We start from the raw sequence: 20,270 nt of genomic DNA, 5'->3' as shown, positions 1-20,270 counted from the left end.
TGAATCTGAATATTTACATGCTGGCACAAGGAGAAGATATGATGAAGATGCAGGCATAAAAACTGGTAATTTTTTTCAGGCATTGAGAGGAAAGAAAGATACCAGAGAATCTATGAAATCTGTGGATGGAGAAAAAGTGAAAGAAACAGTTGGGGCACATAGAGCACTAACAAAAACGCTGTATTGCTGTTCTGTGTCTGTGTTAACTCAGGAGAGAGGATTTTTTTGCTTGTTTGCTTGGGGTTTTTTTGTTTTGTTTTTTTGGTTGGTTCTTTTTTTTTTTTTTTTTAGTTCAAAGTGTTGATGGACAGGATTATAGATCAGCTAACAAAATGAAAAGTTGCAGGTTGTTAGATCAAGAGGTTATTTGCCCAAGAGTTCAGAAGGGTCTGGCTTGGAAAAAGCGTGTGGGGAGCTGATCACTCTCTGTTCCTTTGAGGATAAGGAACTAGTCAGGATCAGTTGGATGGAGACAGGCACAAGGAGCTCCTGCTTCACACAGAGTATGGAACTTCTTCCCACAAGGTACTCTGGATATAAGCAGTGTACATGGCTTCAAAATCTGTTGGACACGTTCTTGGAAGAATAAACCCATCAAGGAATATTAAATATATAGATATGAGTTACAAGCTTAGGAAGTTGCAGGAGTAAAAATTGTTGCATGCTGGGGGCATATTCTGAGCAAGTATCTCTTGTATATTTGCCTTTGTCTTACAGTCTTCTCTAGGCACTTGCTGTCGATTACTGTCAGTGATGGAGTACTGTACTGGGCAGGTCTCTAGTGTCATCAGATTTGGTTGGTTTTTATGGCAAAAGAGACATGACTGTCGCAGGACAACTCAGGCCTTGAATTCTAAAAATAGAATTTCCGGTGCATGATTTCCAAAGCAAGATATGCTCTGACTCCTCTTAAATATAACAATATATATGCTGTTAAATATTATAGAATCGTTTAGTTTGCAAAAGACCTTTAAAATCATTGAGTCCAACTGTTAACCTAATACTGCCAAGTCCACCACTAAACCATGTCCCTAAGCACCACATCTACCCATCTTTTAAATACCTCCAGGGGTGGTGATTCAGCCACTTCCCTGTGCAGCCTATTACAATGTTTGATAACCCTTTCAGTGAAGAAATTTTTCCTAATATCCATCCTAAAGCTCCCCTGGCACAACTTGAGGCCATTTCTTCTTGTCCTATCACTTGTTACTTGGGACAAGAGACCAACCCCCATCTTGCTACAATCTTCTAGACCTCTAGACCCTTCAGCCAGCTTTGTTGCTTTTCTTTAGATATGCTCCAGCACCTCAATGTCTTTCTTGTAGTGAGGGGCCTAAAACTGAACACAGTACTCAAGGTACGGCCTCACCAGTGCCAAGTACAGGGGGACAATTGCTTCGCTAGTCCTGCTGGCCACACTGTTTGTGGTACAAGCCAGGATGCTGTTGGCTGCCTTGGCCACCTGGGCTCACTGCTGGCCGTTGTCCTTTTCTGCCAGGCAGCTCTCCAGCCACTCTTCCCCAATCCTGTAGCGCTGCATGGGGTTGTTTTGACCCAAGTGCAGGACCTGGCACTTGGCCTTGTTGAACCTCAGACCTTTGGCCTTGGGACATTGACTCAGCCTGTCCAGATCCCTCTGTAGGGGCTTCCTACCTTCAAGCAGATCAATGCTCCTGCCCAACATGGTGTCATCTGCAAACTTACTGAGGGTGCACTCAATCCCCTCGTCCAGGTCATTGATAAAGATATTAAAAGAACTGGCCCCAATAGTGAGCCCTGGGGAACACCACTTGTTACCAGCTGCCAACTGGATTTAACTCCATGCACCACAACTCTTTGGGCCTGGCCATCCAGCCAGTTTTTTTACACAACGAAGAGTATGCCCCTCCAAGCCATAAGCAGCCAGTTTCTCTAGGAGAATGCTGTGGGAAATGGTGTCAATGGCTTTACTAAAGTCTAGGTAGACAACATCTACAGCCTCCCTCATCCCCTAAGTGGGTCGCCTTGTCATAGAAGGAGATCAGGTTTGTCAAGCAGGACCCGCCTTTCATAAACCCATGTTGAGTGGGCCTGATCACCTGGTTGTCCTGTATGTGCCACGTGATGGCACTCAAGATGATCTGCTCCATAACCTTCCCAGGTATCAAGGTCAGACCGTCAGGCCTGTAGTTCCCTGGACCCTCCTTTTGTCCCTTCTTGTAGATGGGTGTCACATTTGCTAACTTCCAGTCAGCTGGGACCTCCCCGGTTAGCTAGGACTGCTGGTAAATGATGGAAAGGGTCTTTATGAGCACTTCCACCAGCTCCTTCAGTACCATTGGGTGGAGATCCCACCCAGCTGCATAGACTTGTGTGTGCCTAAGGAGTGTAGCAGCTCACTAACCATTTCTTCTTGGATTATGGGAGCTTCATTCTGCTCCCTGTCTTCCAGCTCAGGGGGCTGGGAACTCAGGGAACAACTGGTCATACTATTAAAGACGGAGGCAAAGAAGGCATTAAGTACCTCAGCCTTACTCTTTGTCACTGTGTTTCCCCCTGCATCCAATAAAGGATGGAGAATCTCCGTAGCCCTCTTTTTGTTGCTAATGTATTTGTAGCAACATTTTTGTATTGTCTTTTACGGCAGTGACCAGATTAAGTTCTAGTTGGGCTTTGACCCTTCAGATTTTCTCCCTGCATAGCCTCACGACATCCTTGTAGTCCTGCTGAGTTGCCTGCCTCTTCTTCCAAAGGTCATAAACTCTCCTTTTTTTCCTGTTTTTTTTGGTTTTTTTTTTTTTTTTACGTTAAGTGTTGTAGAATAATCACACTGAATCTTTTTTTTTATGCTTAAATCTGGAAATGAAGTCCAGAAAGATTTATCGATGAATTCTTCGTTGTACTTTGAAATATTCAAATTGGATTTGAACGACGGCTGGTCAAGTTCCAGTGTTCCTGAGATTCAGTGAATGTCATGTGAGTTTACAACTGTGGGAAACAAATGGAGTGCATCTTTGTGCGCTGTTAAAAGGATGGTTTATCACAAGTGCCTCCTCTTCTACATGCCCTGGAACAGAATTGTTTTGCAATGCTGCACGACAATGTTTTTTTGGAATGCTGGGGGTCAGATGACTCTCCATCAATCCTCTTTATATCAACCCTTCTTTTGAATAGTGTTGCTACTTATGTGATGCTTTCCGCCTGTAGCCTGCTTTCCCCCCCCCCCCCCCCCCCCCATTTAGGATGCTTGCTGAATGCAGGCTCCTCTATCAAATGTATGTTTCTGCCCCCTTCAGTCTTTTCCCTGGAGAAATAAGCTTATCAAATCTTTTCTTCTGTGTTTTTTTTTTTCATTTTAGTCAAACAAAGAGAAGATATAGCGGCAGGTAAAGTGGTCATTATCTCTAACTTTTTATCTTGCGATACTGAGACATCTGGAAGTTATCTTGGCTCTCACAGGCGTGCCCGGCTGGGGGACGGTGCAGTTTATTATAGCTCTTGTGCCCACTACCTTGTACTTCACGGAAAATGTGATAATCCAGAGTAATTATGTCTGTTGTTACCAGTAGGCCTAATGTCTGTGCCAGGCAACTGAGTAGAAACTGTTCTGAAGAAAAGAATTAAGGGCACACGCTGAAATGTGATGTGCTGGGGAGGAGGCAGCACAGTTTTTGCAGAGAGGAATCAGGAATCTAAAATCTCCTGGAGCTCTTTAAATGGAACAGTGAGCGTCTGGGCAAGGGAGTTGGATTGACGTTGCTTAATTGCATTTACAAATGGCATTTGATAAAGTCTCTGAAAAGATTCTCAACGCAAATAACCTGCCCACGTGGCCGTCTTTCCTCTGACCCTGGAGCAGGAAGCGGCGAGGAGGCGGCTGTGGTCAGTTTGCGGAGGCGGTGGCCAATACCGGCCTGGGGACGATGCTCTGGGAAAGGAGGTGCATAGCGAGGTGCCCAGGTTGAGATGAGGCTAAATCCCCGAGAGCACACGTGAAGGACAGCAGCAAAAGATGACTGAGGGCCCTTGTGCTGAGTGGTGAAGTGGTAAAATGTCAGATAAAATTGGATGGAGAGAGATAAATCCATCAAAATGCATCTGAAGGGAGACTCATAATTTTACATGTGTGTTTTTTCTGTCACCTGAATGAGCTTTTAGGGTTATAATGGTAGTTCCGTGGCAATGTGAGTGGTCAAAAATAGCAAACTAAATCCTAAGAATTGTTAGGAAAGCGAAAGAAAGCAAAACTTAAAATATTCCTGGAATGCTGTGTGGAGTTCTGGTCCCAGTCCTAACTCAAAAAAACCCAAAAGATGTGGTTGAGCTGAAAAGCACAGTGAGGGGAAGTGATGATGGCCCAAGCTGTGAAAGTGTTTCTCTGCAAGGGGAATTTAATTAGGCTGGGTCTCCTGGCACTAGAAGAGGAGAGAATGAAGAGGGGTATCGCACTGGAGCAGGAGGAGACACTTTTTACTGTTCTTCTGATGCTCCTTTGTTCTCATGATGGGTGAACCTAAAGGAAATTACTGGACAAATTAATGAAGAAAAAAACCAATTGTTAAGCAAGAAATATGAAAAATATTCTCTGGTCAGGAAAGTCCTTCAGCTGCAAACTACTGGAGTTTAGGAAGTTGTATCTTCCAGTGAGGGTGTTGTTTTATATATACATATACATACATACATATACACATATACATAATCTGTTCCTAAACTTATTCCCTAGCTATTTGCTATTGACGAGATTGGAGACAGTGCTGGGTTAGATGGAGCTTTGCTATAACAAGGTACAGTTGCTCTTTCTTTACAGCCAGTTTTGAGCATCGTGTTTCAGGAGAGAAATTGGGGAGAGCCAGAATAGAAAAATTAAAATCATCCTAAGTCTGGAACGTAAGGTCTTCATCTTAAAAATGGAAGGACTAAGGTGAAGTATATGAGTCTTTGAATATGAAGAAGTTTAATGTGGAGGAAGGATTTTTTTTTTCATTTTTTTCCCCATGTCCTCAGTGAATGCGACAAGAAAGGGTGTAAAATGTAACACAGAAATTCTAATTAGGTACTAAGGAAATAAAATTTCTAATGCCCAGGGCAGAGAAACATCAGAGTAGGTCTCCTGGGAAGCTGCGAAGTCTCCATCCTTGGACCCTGCACAAACCAGGTTAGGCGAATATCAGTCAGAGACGGCTGAAGAGGAGTTGGACCTGCTCTAAGACTGTGGATTGGGCTTGAAAACCTGTTGAAGTCTGTTTCACTTATGAAAAATGTGTGATTTATGTATTTAAAGCTATGTAGAGGTATTTCAGGTCTGTTAAAAGTCATCGCTACGCCACCGTGTCTGGTTTGTACTGCTAAACACAACTGCTTGTTATTCAGGATGGGATTTTGGAGGCAATGTGTCTATTTGTTGCAAGTTTGATCATTTGCCCACTGTGATTTCGGTAGCTAAAACTATCGATCTTAAATCTTTCAAAATTAACTTATTTTTCCTGTTTTCTTTCATTTGTGTCTTTGGTTTTGTTTTCTTTTGTTTGTTTCTGCCTGCCCCCGGCTCTTTGCTTATGTGTTTGGAATGACCCTGAAACCATTTCCCCTTTCAAGGATATTCACTAGAAGACATCTGAATGTTGCCATGGGATTTGGGTGATTTGTGAAACCCTGATTAATATGCCATTTTAACTGATACCCATCTCTAGGCAGCAGCGTGTTCAGAATCTTGGAGGAGAAGATCTGAATATGGGGCTTTCTTACTGTTGGCTTTGTTCTTTTCCGTGCAATACTGGGCAAATAATCGTCACTTCTTCAGTGACATTTTGGGGATTTGTAAGTGATGAAAAAGTTCAGTGAAATGCTTAGGCTTTAAAAATGTTTCTCCTCTTGGAAACAAACTTTACTGTAAAAGACGAAAACTGCTAATTCCAGAAGAGAACTTGTTTGTTTGTTTGCTTTTTTGTTTTCTGAATATTTCATCTTACCTACTCCTCTACTTGAGAGGGGATTTTATTCCAGGCTGTTTTAAACATTTGGCATCCACAAGCTGGAGTACAGAATATTTTGACTCCAAATGTTGATTTTTTTTTTTTTTTTTTCAGTTTTAATCACATAAACGCTCACACCATACTGAGCTTTTGTTGAACCTTGGGATATTGTATCTTGGGATCCTCTGTGTTCACTAGCATTTTAAAGCAAGCCAGACTCCTTTGAGATGGTGATATGATGGGATGGAGCTTGCTCATGCATACACCTCTGAAGCATGTCCTGGAAAGACTTAGCGGAATTAATCTGAGCTCGAACATGCTCCTTCCACATTGAAGTCCTCTCCAGAAATACTGGTGGCGGTTCTTGCACCCTTGGCTCACATTGCGCCTGAGTTGAGACTTCAGAGGTTCTAATCCCTGTCCCATATTAGATTTCCTTAGTGACAGTGGAAGAGCACACCAAAACCTGCATTTTGTCTTTGTTTCCGTATTTTTCTCCTGATCGGTCACCTCCTCTTCCATTCAGTAACCCCCAAACCATTGCACCCACAGCCTCGATGGGGTGGGAGAATGCAGGGCTGCCTGTTTCGGAAGAGATGCCCTTTGGATTCATAGTGTGTTGGGGAAGGGCTGTATGGGAGAGGGATGTTCTGTTTTTTCTCGCTGGGGAGAGGGGAGGTGCAGGGGTGGTCAGTGGTGGTGGCAGGAGTGACCTGGGGCACTCCATCAAGTGGCGATGGCGTGGGCTGAAGTGCAGAGAGGCTTCAGCTCCATCCCAAGAGTCCTGTGATTCACTCGAAATTTTTGCCACCACCAGCTCATCACCGCTGGAGACCTTGTAGAGTCTAGTAAAAGGAGATTTTTTATTTTTTTTCCCAAGAATCATACATTTATAAAAGACCAAATGTTTTTTGATGCACTTTGATTTAAGGCTTTGCTATTTGAAGTACGGAAGCAGCTCCAGAGGCTGATGCTGGAACATAGTTCTACATCCTTATGGGTTTGGGTGGGGGTTTTTTGGTGTTTGTTTTTCTGACCGAGCTTGAGTTGAACTTTGAGTAGATAAAGAAGTGCGCTTCCAAAGTTCTTCTGGAAGCCCCATAATGAATTGGAGGAGGTGGATGAGGAGCGGTGTGTATCTGGGTAGCCACTGCCGGTGCGTGGTGGCTGTGCTGCGTGTGCGGCTAACCTGCGTGGAAATAAAGTGCATTGCAGGTATGTGGATGGAGAAAATACTAAAGTCTTTTTATTTGTTACACCATGTGAGGGCAGACAGTAAGGCCTGGCTGCTGGCGTGCCGCGTTCCCTCCTCCACCAGTGCAGGGCCGAGTTGTGTTTCTTCTGCGTTAAACCCAGAGCTTGTGGCAAAGAGGCAGCTGAGCTCTGGCTGGAGAACTCTCTGAAGGCTTGGCAAAAGCTCTTTCTTTTTTTTAAAGCAAACCATTCACGTTTCGTCTTTGCTATTTCTGCTGTTTATTCTAGTTCTCTGGGCTTCCTGCTAATATAAAGATGTTAGTATAGCAAGAAGTTAATTATCCAGGCTGTCTGGGGCGCAGGAAGTGGAGGAGTGGTAGGGAATGGTTCGGTGCCGGCGTATTTCCTCAGTCAGCACATTCCCTTCCCCTGCCCCTTCCCCGGTCCCAGTGCATTTCTCTCTTCCACTTTGTGTTTGCAAACCTCCATCTGGAGTGCCGAGCAGCTGTCAGTGAAGCTTTTCATGCAAAAAGAAATTGAAGAACTAGCAAGGCCACAAGAGCAGCTTTTGGAAATGCATGGTTGGCTGGGCCCAGATGCCTGGGTCGGGGGAAGAAACCCAGAGAGATCAACAGAAACATCCATCAAAGGGAGCAATGGAGGACATGGACAGGAGGATGGCAAGGAGGGACAAGGCTAATGGCTTTTATGTGTCATTCTTATTTAGTTAAATGCAGGATTAAATTTGCTGCTGATGGAATTGCCATGTTATTAGATTTAGGTTATTAGAAAGCATGGATCTGCTGTAAGCGGTAGGAAGGAAGATCCTAATGTGTGTTTTCACTTTTTGCTCGTGTATTTTCTTGCATTCTTGTATTTGTCACTTGGCAATATTCCTAGCAGAAGATCTGAGGCTGCTTGTTTGTGGCCATGGAGGCTGTGGTAGATCCAAGTGATGGTTCCTGGAGGGCAGTGTGCTCTCTCTTGTGTTAGAAGGAGGACAGAAACCACCTCTGTGCCTCGGTTCTCCTCTTAACAGCAGGATCTGACTTTTGCGTTAGACCTGAAGCCCCTGGCTAGCCTTGTTTAAGGCTGGCGCGCGTGTGGAAAGTTACTGCAGATAAGCAGAGCAGGGAGATTTTTGAAAGAATCTTGCTCGCTTCTGAGTACTCTGCGCAGGTTGGTCAGACTTGAATAGTCAATGTTAAGCTTGCAGCATACAAAGAGATGAAAAAGATAAGTATTTATTCTTCGTTTGCAGATGCAACTTGCTCTGCAGATTGCTGAATGAGTGCTGAACTGTGTGAGAGACAAAGAGACTCCGTGTACCAGTTGCTAAATCAGCAGACTGATTTCAAACACACAAAAAAAACCCCGACTGAAAATAAATTACCCGGGCTGACATTTTTCATGGGGCTTATATATTCTAAAAGACTCCAGCTCCTTAGGGAAGAGTGAAACATTAAAAACTTGAGTGCTGTCTCCTGTTTTGTGTGCAGAACTCTGGGGTTTGAAGTAAGCGTGGGTGAAAGTTTTTCTTGCTTCCCAAAAGATGCTGTTTTCCCTTCCTTTGCTGAAACGCGGAATGTTTGCTCAGGTGACAGGATCAGTTAAAGTATAATCAATAACCAGTGTTAATATTTTACTCGCATTATTTGCCAAGATGTTGGATACCGACCAAGGCAATGAAACATGTAGTAAATGCAGCTGAAGAATTACACTCCAATAAATTTTAGATGAGCTTTATTTAACAATAAACTGTAAAAAAACCCCATTCCGATGAGAGAATGTGAATGTGTTTTGTAGCCATTGTAAATGTTTTAGTGCATTTTTAAGAAATCATTGTAGTACTTATGTTCTCACAGTTAAAACACACAGTAATACATGGACGAAGACTAGGAATGCCTGTAGGGCTCTGATGTGCAAGGTACCTAAGATTGCAGCTTCCAACACCACCTTTATCTTTCGAAGGGGAAGAGCTTGGAGGCTGATGGGTGGGATTTGGGGTACCTGTGACCACGAGGTTGCTGGATTTTGAGATTCTTGCAAATGGTGAGCTGCTGCAACAAACGTTATCCTCCACGAGGGCAATATCTCGGGGACATAGCTAATTCTGTCTGGCAGAAACCATATTAAACACCATAGCCAGTGGCTGTATTTTGGAGCAGCTCTACCTGAAACACTATTAGTGTGTTTTACTGACCCTTTCAGAGTGGGTTTTGGGGACAGTAACTTCCAGGAGGTATCTGGCTTGCCTTATAGCTTGGGGCAGGCTGTCGGGATGGGTTCCTCCTCCACCAGCAGGAGTTACAAGTGTCGCGTACTTTGCAGTAGAGTTGATAGAGGTGCTTTTAGAAGGACTGTTTGCGTTCATGCATTCAAAGCTTAACTTTGAGTGTCCTTTTTTCTTAAAACCTTGGCCTTGTTCTCTCAGCCATCTGCCCTGAAATCAAGCGTACTTGATCATAAGAAAAAAGTATCCAACTCATTTCTGTGTCTTTGTCCCTTGTGCCCGTAGAAGAGCTGACATAAATCTGTAATTTAATATTGTCACATCTCTTCTTCCCAGCCAGAAATGCATCTAAATAAAGCTTAAGTACACTTCTGAGCTCAGAACTCACTACTTTTAACTCTTTATCTTATCGCCTCTCTCAAAATCATGAGAGCTGTTTGGTTTTTTTTTTTTCCCCTTTGCAGACAAACTGTAGGGCCCAGCCTTTGACTGCTGCAAGAGTCATGATGGCTGTTCAAGTAGCTTTCCATCCACCTACAGCTGCTCCTCGCTATCAAAACTGGGAGCTAATAAGAGAAACCACTAAATGCATTTTAAACTTTTAAAGCAGCTTTAGAAAAATGTCTGCTTTTTCACTGAAACGCTGAAAATGTTGTACGTAGATGAAGCTTCACCTGGGATTTAAAGTTCATTTGCCTGATGCCGTCGGTGGGGACAGGCTGGGTTGCCGGAGTGACCTTTGCTGCTGTGGATGCGCTGCTCCTGGCTCCCGCAAAAGCAGAGAAGAGCTGCAGGGCTGGGAGCTGGCGGAGGTTCTGCTGTCGTCATGGCAAAGCCCCTGGAGGGGACAAGGGAGTATTTTCTGACTGAAAACCAAACCAGTTTGGAGGTGAAGAAACTCACTAAAAGTCATATGGGTTTGTTGGGGTTTTTTTCTGCGTTTTTTTCATTTTCCTTGTAATTTTTGCAGAAGAAAGACTTTTTTCTAAAAAATTTTATGACTAAGGTGGTAATATCTTCCTCTCATCTGCATATTCTAGGAGTGGGTTTTATAAACATTCCTTTTGGTTTTGGCCTACATTGCTTGCATTTGTTTCACATGCCGTTCTCCCAAAGCAGGATAATACAGAGAAGCGCAAGTCACAAGCAGCACAGGTTCTAAAGCAGCTGCTTTCCTGTTGCACGCTGATAAAGCTCTGCTTAAAACAAAGTGGAGTCCTCCAAGCTTCTGCGAGTCACTTAGATCCGAGATGGTATCTCGTATCATCAGTGTTTGTCTCTGCTGCCCCAGATAAAAGTTTGGAAGAACAAATTGAAAAATAAGTGAGCAATTTATTATACGAAGCAATACTTGTCTGTTGCCTTCCTTTGTAATTTGTAGTTGTCAGGGTCTTTTTTCAAAGTAGCACTGCAGCCTTTTTGCAAGTGTCTAAATTACTTACACTGACATACTCTGGTTTTCGTATCATATATTTTCAGTATGTGCCTATTACTACGTTAATTTGTGTGATCTTCTAATTGAATTCAAGGATTTTGAAAAGTCTAGAGAGAAAACTGTAGTTAAAAAGAAATGCATTATAAAAGGCCAGGCTGTTAGAAGGGTATTTTTTTAATTACTATAAAATGCTGGAGATTTATAATTTGGAGAAGGAAATAGGTGTTTGTCACTTAATCCCCGTGGCACACATTCAGAATTGTGTGGCATATGGGACTTCCACAAGTCTGAGCTGTCTCTCCTTGTAGTAGGTGGTAAAGAAGCTGCAAGTTTGATGCTCTGGCCTGGAGCTGCCCCACCTTCTGGAGAGCAGCAGGACCATGGTGGGTGTCAGTCTTGCTTACCTTCTTGGGAAGCAGCTGAAGAGTTTCTAGATGAGCTCCTGGCTCTGGAGCATGGTGATTCTGGACGTCATGTGGTACGCTCTTGCTGATGCTTCATGTCTGCTCTTTTTGTGCTGGCATCACTGGCATCCTCTTTAGCTGAACAGAGGTGATGCAGAAATTGATGATTTCTTCAAAGACCATTTATTATTTTAAGAGTGTAATGATAGGATGAGGGGTAACGATCTCGAACTGAAAGGAGGTGGTTGTGGATGCCCCATCCCTGGAGGTGTTCAAGGCCAGGCTGGATGGGGCTTTGAGCAGCCTGGTCTGGTGGGAGGTGTCCCTGCCCAGGGCAGGGCGGTGGAACTAGATGATCTTTGGGTTGGAACTAGTCCCTTCCAACCCAAACCATTCTGTGATTCTTCTGCTTCTGACCACAGAGTAGCTGCAATAGAAAAATCACATTACGTTTTGGAGTCCCGTCTAGTTTTTTTTTCTTTGAGTTCACTTGTTCTCCTCAAAAGTTAACCTCTGGAAAAGCAAATTACTTATGTCAAAAACTCAGGAACAGAGAGTTCAGAAAATATACATACAACAGAAAACTTTTTTGTAGCTTTATGGAAGAGGGATGTATCTCACGAGGCTTTCGGCATAGCTGCCTTCATTCTGGGCTGTTTGCCACAGGTATGTCCTTCAGCAATCCAACCCAAAGGCTGTCCTTGAAGCAACTGCCTCTTCGTGCATCTGTTCAACTGCAGGATCCAGGGCAGCTCCATTGCAGGAGGAAAGCTGGGTGAAGCCCTTACTGTAAGCAAGCCTGCTCCCATGGGCTCACTGCACAGCAATCACAGAGTTCAGTTGCTTTTAGGCCTAAGAGGATTCATTTGCCTTTTGCTTTGCCTGTATAATAGATACTTATATGCTCAGCAAACAGGTGATGCTTTTATCAGGCGTCTGCTTTTGGGTTTCTTGTTGATATTTGGAGGTATACTTTCTATTTTTCTGGTAAAGACCCTGAAAAATCTTAATGTTGTTCTTTCCTGTTTTCTTAATCCTGTATCCTTTTTCCTTTGTCTTAAGGTAAACTGACTTTTCTGACTCCTGTCAATGTGGTATTTAGATACCTGAGTCTAAATACAGACTTATTTGATTATCTTAAAAAAACAAAAACAACAACAAAAAAAAAACACAAAGAAAAAAAAAACAAACCAACCCAACAGAAACATTACCCATTCAGACAAGATCAGGTCACTCCTCTTTATGAAATTATCTCATTCAAATGCTTTCATTAACTTCTGGCTTTCCATTACTGTGCTTTCTCACCATCTAAAAGCTTTCCGTCGGAGAGCAGCGTGGATGTCGTTCTGAAAGCTTGCGAAGTTCTTTGCAGTATGCAGTGTCTAATAAAAGGCAGCACAGAGCAGCAGTGCCCTGCCAGACCGCGCTAGCTGTTCTCCTCGCATGCAGCTATGTGCGTTCCTGGTATTAAAACTATATTTTTAGACTCTCCTCAGAGGACTCCTCCCCCCAGCTAAAAGATGGCCTTCTATTCCTAGATAAAATAGGTTGCCTCTCTGTGGCTTCCCTGTCAATTTGTTTTGGACTGACAATAGGTGTGCCTGGGAGCTAGCATTTGAATAGTGAATGTCTTGCTTAAAATGCATAAGATGGAGATGCACATATTCCTCTCTAATTGCAGAAAATTGCAAATCCGGGCAAAATTTGGAATGCAGCTGCTTGTATAATTACATCTTCTGTCAGTTGCTGTAGCTCAGCTTTACAACCCTTCTAAAACATCTTCATAGTTTATGGTGCAAATAATGCCTCCATTAATATTAATTTGGATCACCCCTTTCATTTATTCACCTCCAATTCCAAAGGCCTGAGATTTTTTTCCTCTTACTGAACTAATAACGAGTGGTAGAAATTAGTAATTATATTAAGGTGAAGTTTTGCTTTAGCAGTTGTAATTATTGTTAAGCCAAAAGAAACTATTTTGAGTTCCTTGCTGGGATTTGGGTTTAGCGAGAAATAGCAATGGATGTACCTCCAACCAGTTTGCTCTGCCTGCAGCATCGGGCTTTGGGTATGTGCAAACCTCTCCATTTCATACTTTTATGAAATAAAGGGAATGGTAACGGGTCATGGAAAAGTTGTTAGGTTATTGGCAATTAAGTGTTGCTATCTGCTGCTGGTTATTAAATGACGGTTAAGACGTAGATCACAATTCAGAGCTTAATGAAATGTGTTGGCCCCACTTAAATCACCATCACAATTGGGAAATGGTTGAAAGGTTGGGAAGGATTTAAGGAGGGGTAACGAAGGAATTATTCGGTCTGGTTTTTTTTTTTGAGAGGTGAGAAAAGTGTAGTTTAACTAAGGCAAAGTTATAGCCGGATCATGTGCTGCAAGTTCTTAGAAGTTGAGTTTTGAGAGTATGACTTCAGGTGAAAGGTGGTGTAAGAAGACCCAGTAGCTGAGGGGCAACTCACCGAACAAGGGCATATTTTAAACCATAAATGTGTTTCACTTCTGAGATATCACAGTGACAGGGTAGTTTCTTGATCTGCTGGAGCCTGTGTTTAAAAAACCAAAAGTTTGTGTTTCTAGAAGAGACCCCGTAGCTTACCAAAATGGAGTAGAACATTGCAGAAATTACTCGGTGGGATACTGTAGCCTGTGCCTTGTGGTAGGTTTGACTAATCAAACAGTTTATTATGACTTGAAATGCATAAATGCATGAACATCGGTATTAAAAGGCCTATTTCAGAAGAACATCAAGTCTCTGTGTACAATCAAGGATCTCACAAGAAGAAAGAAACCTCATTTAGGCAGGACAGTGTGGGAAGCGTTCAGCTATTAAACCAGAAAATGATGGTTTCCAGCGGTTTTAACTGGTTACTCTTCGGTGTGTAGAAATTGCTGCAGAAAATTAAAAACCTTGAAAGCTTACAGCAAAGAAGCTTGATTCAATGAGACAAGTTTTATAGAGCTGCAGTACTGACTCTATAACTTTCTTAGAGGTTTGAAATTACATTTGGGCAAGTTACTATAAGACATGAATTCGAAATTAGAGTAAGATTTTTTTTTTTATAGTAAAACACCTGCTTACTCAGTGTTGCAGTGATTCCAGAACAGCTGATTGCAGATACTGCTTTTGCTTTAACTCAGGGTTGTTTTTTTTGGTTTTTTTTTTTTGTTTTTTGTTTTTTTTTTTTTTTTGTATAAGCAGCAAATGCCTTTAGATGTTTTTCTGAAGGTTGGGGGTCTGATTTTCTTGGAATTCACTGTTCAGCAAATGTTTGAACTTCATAGGCTCTGCAGGCTCCTGCCCTCCTGCAATTTTGCCCATAAGTAGGAGCTACAGGATTTGATTTTCCATCACTTATGCATTCACAGCATCCCTTGAAACGGTGCCTTTCTCTGCTTCTCTGAGGCTGAATGGGTCACTGTCTGTAGCTAAGGAAGGGGGAAGCATTTGTCGTACACTTAACCATGAGTGTTCAAAAACAAAAAAGCAAACATTTTTGTTAAAAGAAACTGCCCCCCTAGCCAAATTATTACTTGATTATTGTTAAAGTGTAAAGCCCTCACCGTACTTATGTGTGAAAAAGGTTTTATTTTTATGCCTCTGGGGACACGCGGGCGCACAAAACACTTGGGTTATTCCCAGCTGTTCTGTACAGAAAGCAGTGACAAATGCGGAGAGCGACGGTGTTGGCTTGCTCGGTTCTTGTTCTCTCGAGCGATGTTTGAGAGGAGCTCTGCTTGGGCATCTTCTTTTGCAGACAGACCATGGTGCGTGTTTTTCCGTGCTGCTCTATGTACCGCAAGGCACAGAATGCCTATTGTGTAGCCAGGAAATTCTTGTAGAGAAGCACAAAGAGGTTGTGGGTGGGAATTGTGGAATCCCTGTGACTGTTTTTATTGGATTCCACTTTTATTTAATACTTACAGGTCTTTCTGTTATGCTTATAGTGGACTCTGCTCCTCATCCTTCTATGTTATTGATCCTTTGGCTTATTATTTCCTTTTGCTCTCTTTCCTTTTGTACTTCGAGCTGTTTTTTCAGTGCTGACAAGGAGGGCTTTCTTAAAAGTAGCCTGCAAATCCTCCTCTATCCTGTTTTCTGTATCCCAGATAGACTGTCAGCTGGGATTGCAGCTCTGCAAGGTTCTTCTTGGGGGACAGGAGGGGGTGGTGGAATAAACACTAGATAGAAACCATAAGACAGCAAAGGGTATAAATAATTACCATTTATGAAGTGTTTTTCAGGCTTGTACTGATTAAAGACAAGTGTTTGCGAGGTTCAGCCCCCTGACTGATCTGGATTCCAGTCTGGAAAACTGAAAACTCCTAAACTAACCTTAATTTGTCACGCCTGGTTTCCAGCACTCAGCTGCCAGGATTTCTGCACAGCATCCATGCCGGCAGTCTCCGAGCGATGCCAGTATCACTGTGCTTATCCCGCTTTCATTTTTTGCTCACAGATCTTTCTCTATAATTAATGCTTGTCTGTTGAATGCGAGTCTGCTCAGTGTACATGGAGACCGAGAGCTCTGGGCAGCTCCTCTAATCCGGGGAAAGCCTCTTGGGGCCCGTGCTTGGGATATTGCAATGTGCTGGGGGGCTGTTCGGAGCCAGGTGCTGGCTGACCCGGCAGGTCTTTTCTATTTCTGTGATCTGGCCCCTTATTAATCATCTATTTCTAAGCCTGTAATTTTTCACTTCACCTCTTGCAACTCCCCACGTACAGGGGGCCATCGTAGACGTGATAGCTTTAAAATAAAGCTCGGAAATGAGCTTCCTCCAGGAATAAAAAATTCTGCAAGTCAAACGCTCTTTGATATTTTCAGAGGAACTAGATGAGTTTATGAAAGGTGTTGGGTGATTATGCCCCGATAGCAAAGGCAGTATGACTTGGTGGCTTGGATATTGCGTCTGTTCAGATTTCCTAATTTCCTTTCGCTCCCCAACCCAAAAAGACAAGATCTGAGATGTTTCTGTTTGTTCCTCATGCCATGGAGGACAAAGGAGCAGGCTGCACTGCGTCTTCCAGCAAAGGCAGGCACCGTGGTTTGTAGCACCTGTACAGAATGGCAAGAATCATTTGTATTTCCTGCTGTACGCACATGGGGTCTTCTCCCTATTCCTGAGAGAAATACAAGAGAGAACGAGGGGACAGATAGGACTGGAGGCAGAAAATGTGCCATTTCGAGGCTTGTGCAGTTTTTTATTTTTTTTTCTGAACAATACTGTTATTACAGCCATTTCTGCAAAACTCCTAGAATAATTTGAAGAGATTGCGTTTTAAAAATAATGACGTGATTCTGGTCTTTATCATCTGCTTCAAAAGGAGCTCCCACAATTTGGTTTGCTGCTCCTTCCTTGAAGCTGCCAACAACGTGATCACAACATGGAAATGCTCCTATGCCTCCCCCCACTCTCTCTTCCTCAAAATAGGTGTTTAGACCTTTCGTTAATGCTGTGTTTTAAACTTCATCTCTAGTGAGCGGCTTCATTCAAGTAGGTAACTGAGAGGCAGAGCGTTCATTTGCTTGCTGAAGCTTTCAGGTTGCCATGTGAAGTTTTAACAAGCTGAAATGTTGACTTTCCAGCATTTGGAAGATTGTCACTTTTGTTAGGTCATTACTGGAAATGCTTTAAATAACGCGAGGTGGTTGTCTAGATCTCTTAGCATCTCTTTGGGATGTCTTGCGTGTTGGTAAAATTCTCTCCAAATACCTTCACATCCAGCTAGCTTCTTAGCAGAGAAAGAATCATTTTGTGCATCGTTTTTGCTGCACTTCTCATTAGCGAGCTGTTAAAACTGTGAGACAGATCAGCCTCTCGGGGATGTTTCTGTGCCACACGGAATGACAGACAAAGCTCTGGGAAGCTCATTACCAACAAGGTGCAGGCAAGTGTGAGAGGGAGCTGAGGAAACCACAGCAGTAATTGTGAAGGGCTGGAAGGTCTCCTCTTTGAGGAGACATCAAATGAGCTAAATGTATAGGTCACCCAAGCAGTTGATAGAAGTAGACCCCCACAAGATGGGCAGCTGAAAGACTGGGACTGTCCAGATGACACGTAGCCCAGAGGAGGTGAATTTGGGTATTACTGTTCTGGCCTCAAAACAGTGGAACACGCAAAGAAACTGGACGGCAGCTTATTTAAAACGGGCAACGCATTACCTTTTCCACGATTTGCCGGCTGAACTCAGGGCTAGAAAATTTATTCAAAGCCAGAGGGCTCGCAGGACTGAAAACAGCCGAGAGTGCTGTCTGGATGAAAAGGACAGCCAGTGGTACCTAAGGTTAGAAGACATTTCAGAGAAGGTAGGGGTGAGGAAGTCTTGGGGGAGTTGTTCATGTGTGTAGGTGTTTCAGGCTTGAGGTCTCTCCTGTGCATCAGTGCATGAGTTAATCCACCATGGTGGGGACCGAGGCAAGCCTTCCGCTCAGCCTGTTTGTTGGATGTGCCTCGCCTCTTTGCCCTGTTCCAACTCTGGTCTGGCCCAGCCTCTTCTGTTTTGGCTTGGCCATTTTCCTCAATCGGGCCTCCACCTGGATGTTTTTGGGAACGCAGCATCAGTTGTGGTGCTGTCCCTTTCCACGCTTGATGGATGTCCCGCCTGGCTTAGTTCCACCGCTTCAGCAACTAGAGGCCACCTGTCCCTGCCCGCCCTCATGCTGAAGAGATTTGTTTTTTTCTAGTGCTTATTCCTTTGCGTATTCCTGTCTGTGTGCACCGCAGCCCTCTGCACTGTGACAGCTTTGGGGAGGGCAGCGCAGGCTGTCGGTCACTTCAGCCCCTTTTCAGTCTGTGATCTAGGATGCAACGCTCCTGTCTGCAACTACACCAGCTCATTGGCTTCTCCTTAGAACATGAGAATTATTACACTTTTCCCTTTAGCTTTTACTTTTTAATCCCTTTTGAAAAACTATAGTGCTTTTTTTGAAAACTTATTTTAAAGGAGACCATCTAGCACTTAGGGCAGTTTGGCTACTATCCTGTCCCAAACAGCGGTCAGTGACACAGTGAGGAGAAGAGCTAGAAAGAGCCCAGCAGGAGTGCTTGCCTCCGTGTGCGTTTGTGGCGTCTGTCCATCTGCAGCCCTCGTAGGGCTGGTGAGGACACTTAGAACCATAGACTGTGTTGGGTTGGAATGGACCTCTAAAGGCCATCCAGTCCAACCCCCCTGTAGTGGGCAGGGACATCTTCAACTAGATCAGGTTGCTCAGAGCCTCATCCAGCCTGGCCTTGAATGTCTCCAGGGATGGCGCCTCCACCACCTCTCTGGGCAACCTGGGCCAGTGTCTCACCACCCTCAGTGTAAAGAACTTCTTCCTAATGTCTCATCTAAACCTGCCCTGCTCTAGTTTCAAACCATTGCCCCTCGTCCCATCGCTACATGCCCTTGCAAACAGCCCCTCCCCATCCTTCCTGTAGCCCCCTTTAGGGACTGGAAGGGGCTCTAAGTTCTCCCCGGAGCCTTCTCTTCTCCAGGCTGAACAACCCCAACTCTCTCACTCCTGTCTTCACAGCAGAGGGGCTTCAGCCCTCAGATCATCTTTGTGGCCCTCCTCTGGACCCACTCCAACAGGTCCATGTCCTTCTTGTGCTGAGGGCTCCAGAGCTGGACACAGTACTCCAGTGCCACGGAAAGTTCCTGCTAGTTCATCATGGTTTTGGGAGTGTGAAACCTTGTAGGGTATGTTGACTCTGGAGCATGCAGAGGGACAGCACGGGGATGTGGACTCAGTTACGGTGTGTGAGCACCTGCTGTGTTGTGCTGTTGTGAAGAGCTAACCAGATCAGCGCTGCCCCAGAGCGGGATGTATGTCAGTTTGAAGATGCTGATCCCTCATCAGCTGATTCCCTCTACGTTCGGCATCGCTTTTCTTCAAATGCACCGCGTCCCTTTGGGATGAGGTTGGTTCTGTAGAAGTGGAAACAATTATTATCATGTTGTATTTATTCGGCGAGGATGTGCGGCAGTTGTCAGACAGCGCTACGTACCTAATTGGGAATTCAACTTCCAGCTGGTAGATTGAGACTGAAAGGCAGAGCTGTGGGATAGAGACGGGCAGACACAAAATGCTGAGGCTCCTAATTCTTTTACAATATGTTTGTTTAATAGAAAGTGCTCTGCTGGGATTGTTTTGCTGCATAGAGTAATCATTGTGTGCTGACTAATGAGAGACATCAAGCTGTTAAAGAGCATCAATTAACCATTCACAAGGAGGTTATTGAGCTTTTTCACAAGCATTCAGGATGTGAAGAGTAAAGAATATTACTCAAAGGTAACCCTCAGAGATTTTTAGCTATTAAAATCTACAGACCGCAACAAGAGTATTTGTGGACATACATACGGTGGCAGAGCTTGCCGGGAAGAACAGTGCAACATAAGAACTCGAGCTAGCTTTCCAATTCCAGATTGGGCTGATAGGAAATAAATAGTGCTTTGCTAAACTTGTTCTCTTATTTCATATTCATTATTTTGAACATTTCCCCTGTTAAATTTATCTGATGTTGTCCCAGGAAATATTGGTCCCCTTAACAGAAGATGATGTGTGCGGTGCCCTTCTGATACTCAGATTTTGTTGGATTTCTGCTTCCCTGACTGCCGAACTGTAAGGCTGTTGTCCTTGTCCTTACAGCTGCTCGTGCTTCAGTATAGCAATTCCTATTCCTGTTTTCGCTATGAGTTAGAGCTCAATGCACTTAGTGCTGAGAGGAGCATGCTCTTCACCCAGTGCCTTGCACAATGGGTAATAAAATTCTCCAGTTTTGTCACCGGTGGAGAGTATGAAAACCTATGTTTCCTTAGGAATCCTTTTATACAGCCCTACTATTCTGCCTGAGTTTAATGCAAAAAATAAATAACATTTTGTGGGCTCTGTTTGCCGAGTGATTTTGTTCTTTGTAAGTAATGGGAAATTTTTCCCATCCTGGATTCCAGTGTTAAATCCACTTTGTGCAAACATCATTTTCCATTTATTCATTGGCAGTGGGGAGACCAGATAACATTGAATTTATTTTTTTCAGTTTTGTTTCTTCTATAGTGG

General features: G+C 43.7%; 1 protein-coding gene across 1 annotated transcript in view; it reads left to right on the top strand.

The window, feature by feature from the left end:
- TEDC1 (tubulin epsilon and delta complex 1) overlaps nt 1–20,270 on the top strand; it is an 82,903-nt gene that overhangs the window by 58,736 nt on the left and 3,897 nt on the right. The gene's annotated exons all lie outside the window — the stretch shown is intronic.

Source organism: Chroicocephalus ridibundus, chromosome 8 (assembly GCF_963924245.1).
Source record: "Chroicocephalus ridibundus chromosome 8, bChrRid1.1, whole genome shotgun sequence".
In the NCBI taxonomy this organism is placed as follows: Eukaryota; Metazoa; Chordata; class Aves; order Charadriiformes; family Laridae; genus Chroicocephalus; species Chroicocephalus ridibundus.
The sequence above is the reverse complement of the archived record's forward strand: the minus strand, read 5'-3'. Positions and strand labels throughout refer to the sequence as shown.